The sequence below is a fragment of the Panthera uncia genome, chromosome C2 (genome assembly GCF_023721935.1).
Source record: "Panthera uncia isolate 11264 chromosome C2, Puncia_PCG_1.0, whole genome shotgun sequence".
In the NCBI taxonomy this organism is placed as follows: domain Eukaryota; kingdom Metazoa; phylum Chordata; class Mammalia; order Carnivora; family Felidae; genus Panthera; species Panthera uncia.
This window is the reverse complement of record NC_064810.1, coordinates 41,906,532-41,911,911: the sequence shown is the minus strand read 5'-3', so window position 1 is coordinate 41,911,911 and position 5,380 is coordinate 41,906,532. Positions and strand designations below refer to the sequence as shown.

At 34.7% G+C, this 5,380-nt stretch overlaps 2 non-coding genes across 2 annotated transcripts; both read left to right on the top strand.

Moving 5' to 3' along the window:
- The first annotated feature begins 1,235 nt into the window (after positions 1 to 1,235).
- LOC125922249 (small nucleolar RNA U2-19) lies at positions 1,236 to 1,315 on the top strand. Its single transcript, XR_007457669.1, has one exon. It is a non-coding gene; the product is annotated as a small nucleolar RNA U2-19 (small nucleolar RNA).
- A 161-nt stretch (positions 1,316 to 1,476) lies between these two features.
- LOC125922248 (small nucleolar RNA U2-30) lies at positions 1,477 to 1,546 on the top strand. The gene has a single exon (XR_007457668.1). It is a non-coding gene; the product is annotated as a small nucleolar RNA U2-30 (small nucleolar RNA).
- The last annotated feature ends 3,834 nt before the right edge of the window (positions 1,547 to 5,380 follow it).

The following is a 5,380-nucleotide window of genomic DNA, read 5'->3' as shown; positions in this document are numbered from 1 at the left end:
GTATATTTACGTATGCCATCCTGAACCAAGGATAAGGGGGCAGAGGTGTGGGACTTCAAAAGGAAGAAAAGGAATTCACAAGAGATGAAAAAGACTAAATGTTTGGCAAACAAACGTTTACTGGGCCATACAGAAACAATGAGACATACAGAGAAATTTTAACAAATAGACTCTACGCTAAATTCCTTCCTGTCTACCACCTCTTTTCATATTATAATGTAGTTATCTATAGTGATAGCTCTATTTCTAGACCAGGTCCTCCATCTAAATTCCTTTAGGCAGTTAAGGAAAAAGTCAAAGTTTTCTCCTGAGTTTTTGGTTCTTGATTGTCCTCAGCTCAAAATAATCTGCATGTCAAAGTGGCACATCTTGGGGCAATTCATTCTAAACTCCTACCAGCTAATCTTTGATCTTGTGTCACAAGTGTCTCAGTGGACCAGGGTAAATCCAGATAAAGGTGATACAAAACAGATTACATATTTTCAATAGAAAGATTAACATGGAACACAGATGATCCATGTATAGTCAACAATGCAAAGCACTGAAATTATACTACAGAGTATCAACAAATATCCACACTTCAATACTTTGGAAATGAATGAAGATAATAAATAGAATTATTTTAAATTACTCAGGGGGCGCCTGGGTGGCGCAGTCGGTTAAGCGTCCGACTTCAGCCAGGTCACGATCTCGCGGTCCGTGAGTTCGAGCCCCGCGTCAGGCTCTGGGCCGATGGCTCGGAGCCTGGAGCCTGTTTCCGATTCTGTGTCTCCCTCTCTCTCTGCCCCTCCCCCGTTCATGCTCTGTCTCTCTCTGTCCCAAAAATAAATAAAAAAAAAATAAAAAAAATAAAAAAAATTACTCAGGCATTAGTTCTTCCTCTGTATTCCATTACTTATTCATTTATTTGTTCACCAAACATTCACTGGAGTACCAGACAGGCAAAAGGCATTGCTGTGAACTGTGAGGAGCAATGTCCATAATTATTTCCACTTTCCCAGTAGCAATCTGTTATAATTCAATGTAGCTTTGTAATTTTAAAATTAGAGCCTTAAATTTGGATAGCTGTACAATCTAAATTTCTCTAGCATTGTCTTATATGTTGAGGCTCTAGACTTATAAGGTTTCCATTCATAAGTTATGTGGTATTGGACAAGTTAAATATCTGTCTGGGGATCATTTTCTCATCTGTGAAATAAAAATAGTTCTCTCTGAGATTTGCTCTTACTGAAGTGAATCAATGATGAAAATAGACAATTCTGAGCATCAGAAGACCTTCTAATTTACCTGATGCATGATCCCTATAGTTCTGAAAAGCAAAAAAAAAAAAAGTAATTTAGAAAAATAAGGGCTTACGTCTGGAGTGTGTGTGTGTGTGTGTGTGTGTGTGTGTATAAAAATGACAGTGTATAACTGACGACTTGATGAATGAGATTGGGGTGAGTATGGAGAGGATATGAAAGACTAATCATTTCTGAGCAACGATGGAAAGATTTTACTACTGACATTTACAACTATGAATGTTTCTACACTTGATCTGAGCTCAAGAAAAACAAAATAAGTGCATATATTCCATAAGGTTGCTGAGAAAACTGAGATTAGGCTTATGAAATACTTAGAGTCTAGCACTTAGCAATAACTCAGTCAATGTTTAATGATGACTATTATTTGTAATTATTATCATTAGAATAAATGATGAAATTATTAAAAGTAGTATTAGAAGCTCAGAATAAAGTCTTAAATATTTTTATTATGCTAAAAACACAGAGATTCAATATGTATGTGTTTGCCTTGTACCAAGAAGGAAAACAGAACCATGTTACAAATTACAATATAATATCATGTATTTATAGCTTCAAGATACAAACAGGAGTAGTAGTTATTAAACTGATGGGGACAAGAGGGATTTGTAATGCCTAATTACCCCTCCCTTTGGGATTAGCATAAAGTCACTTTTCCTGATCATTAGAGAGTACAGATTCACCCATAAGTATGGACCAAATGAATAATGAACAGATCCACTGACAGACACCTTGAGAAATAAGATAATTCAGATGGTCAAGCCTGACACCTGAGGCACAGAATTCACTTTATAAACTCATCATAGTTGTGTTAGCAATAAAATCTCACACCTGTTTTTTTAATTTTTTTTTTCCTTGGTGGTGCCATCAGTTATTGTAGGTGATTTTTCCCCCATGTATTTGATATCCACAGGGCAAATGTTTTCACCCTGCTCAGTGAACTGTGCTAAAACATCTTTCTGAAACCCTTCATTATTACCTTTGAAGGGATATAGGTCTTTAAAATCTCTTTACAGAGAACTTATACAGGGGAAAAAAGCATTCTCATCCTCCCCCCCACTCCAAACACACACACACACACGACCATTATAAGCCCCCACTGGGTATATACTATCATCTCATAATTAACAAAAACAGTGCCTTATACTTGCCTTTTTCTCACTGCCATAAAGATGCTGGTTCTTGAATTTTCCAATACACTGAGGAGAATTTTAAAGCTATTAGTGAATTGTGGAGAAATATTGGTCTTAAGGTGCTGTGTTTTGTTTGTTTGTTTCTTTTTTTAATTGTCTTATTTGTATCTTAAAAAGTTTAAATACAGAATATATGGCACTGTAGTCACAGGGTTAGAACAAGTTGCTTCTGGGGAACTTCCTCAGTTTAATCATTTTTTCCAACCTCACACTATTCCAGACCATCAGGAAAATTAGAGTATTTATGCCAGACACCCCTGACCTTAACATGTATTTCCTTTCCTTCTCCTGAAACCATTTGCCTGGGACTTTATCCTGAAGTTTTTAACAGATAAATGGGGGAAAACCCAACTGTACATTTCCAACACCTATCTGATTGTTATATTCTGTACTCATTCTAGAATCATCACGTTATGATGGGAAGTTAGACACTCTCCTAAATATAGATGGCAAATGGAAATCCATTTTAATGGTTGGGAGCAAATTATTCAGATTCAGATACCAACCCCAGTCCCAGTAAACTAGTAACCCCCAACTAAGCCCCAGTAAACCCCAAGCTAAGTAAACCGGTACCAGGTAGCCACCTTCCCTGACTTCATTTATTTATCTATAAAATGGGGATAAAAATATCTCATAAGATTGTTGTGAGGATAAATGTGATAATTTATTTTTAAATGTGTTAACTATTGTGATGCCTGGCATTTAGTAAGCATTCACTAATTTGTGGCTATTTTACAGCTGTCTTCATGTTTGCATGTTCCAATTGTAAACACAGACTTTCAAGTCAGAACCAGGTTCAAAGAATATTATGTATAAGATGTTTGTGATAAAATTCACCTTTTTGAATCTCGGTTTATTCTTCTATTTTCTCAAAGGCATTCTGAGGATTAAATAGTGACCATAAAATACCTAACATACATCCTGGAACTTAATAATTACTCTGTAAGTGATAGTTTCTTCCCCCATTTCCATTACTATATATCCCAGCAAATATAAAAATGTAGTCAACATGTAATAGTCATAAATCTAAATAATACTGTTGACTAGTCCATTCTTTGCTATTCATTGCCTGCCAACTAGAAAGCCAGTTGGAAACATGATGGCCTTGGCTTTGGCAAATGAGATATTGGCACAAGTGCACTGGGAAGCCTTTTTTGAAGGGCTTTTCTTTCCCCGCCCCCCTAATAAAAGGGACAGAAGAGGTTAGTTTCAACCCTTCCCTCCCATTTTATGCTTTAACTGTGTCCATGATTTCTGGGCCTGCAGTAACCGTCCTGAGACCACAAAAGGAAAGCTAATATAATTGCAGAGATAGCAACCCTGGCATTATCCCATAGATAAACCAACGCCAAGAGCTGCCTATTCAGCATTTCTTGTTAACCAAGATAGTAACTATTATTTGGAGAGGTGAGTGGGTTTTCTGCTACTTTTAAAGTGGTATCTCCCACTAGAGATATTAAACCTTTTTCCGTCTACAAATTAGCCCCAAAAACCAAAAGAAAAGAAAATATATAATTTTCACCCCCTGCTAACAATTTGAATCTAATCTTTAATTTTATGTATTTTTATTTATGTATGTATTTTATTTTTACATGTATTTATGTATGTATGTATGTATTTTATTTATGTATTTTATGCATATTATGTATGCTCCTGGCCAGATGATTCCTTAGTCTTTATTCTAACATTTCTGGGAATTAGAATACAGAGTGATGCATGCAGATAATGGTTTATTTAGTTCTCTTTTCAAGTTTATATCTAAACTAAAAACTAAAGGATATCTCTAGTTATCTTTTAACCCTTCCACTTCCTGAATTATCTTGTTCTTAGCTTCAGAAAGAGGGAAAACTAGATACATATTACAAGGATGATGTGAATCTTAAAGTGATTCTTTGAGGTAGGTTCTATTAATATCATTCCCATTTCATATATGAGAAAACTGAGGAATTAAGAGGCCTAAAGTCTCTTAATTTGTAAGAGGTAAATCTAGGCAATCTGGATGCTATATTATACTATTTGGGCCTCATGTTCTTCATCAATAAAATATGATGGTTTGACTCGTTGGCCTTCTACATTTCCTTTCATGTCTAATTCTCTACTTCTTTCAGAATATTAACTGCCAGTTTCTCCAACTTCTGCTGTCCTCACTACTGTAATTAGAGAGAAGTATCATCAACAGGGAGACAGTTTAGCATAGACTATGGATATAAACATGACATTTTTTAGTCACTTTTACTATGTTTATGGCCATGGGAAATTTACCTAACTTCTTTACATCTAATTCCCTTATTTGTGAAACTATATATGGTATCACATAGTGATTTGATCTGAGACTTCAATAAGATCATCCATATAAAGTACTTAATGCACAGGGCTTGGTATATAATGCTCAACAAATATTAGTCACCATTTTTGTTGTTACTGCTATTACATTAACCTCTGAAAACTTAATTTCAAATAAGTTGGTGAGAATTCTCCTGTGAATTAAAATCTATTGTCATAAGAAAACCATCACTGACATATTTGATAAATTTCATTAATCTTATCCATAATATCATATTATTAAGTATTTTATTTGATGTATGTTCTCTTCCTGAATCCTGAAAAATAAACTTGAAATTAACTTTCATTTTAGTAGGTCTATAGCAAAAGAAAAAAAAATCCACCAATGTTAGTAATAAAACAAAAGCACCATTGTTTTAATTTCTTGGGCCAGTCAACAACTAGATATGTGATAGGGTGGTAAAAACAGGACAATTTAATTTCAAACATTAAAAACTGGATTCCATCCAATTATCAGATCCTAATAATAGACATCCCAAGCTACTTAAGGAATTGATGGAAGCGATTACTGAGCCACTAAATATTATTTATGAGTTTTTGAAG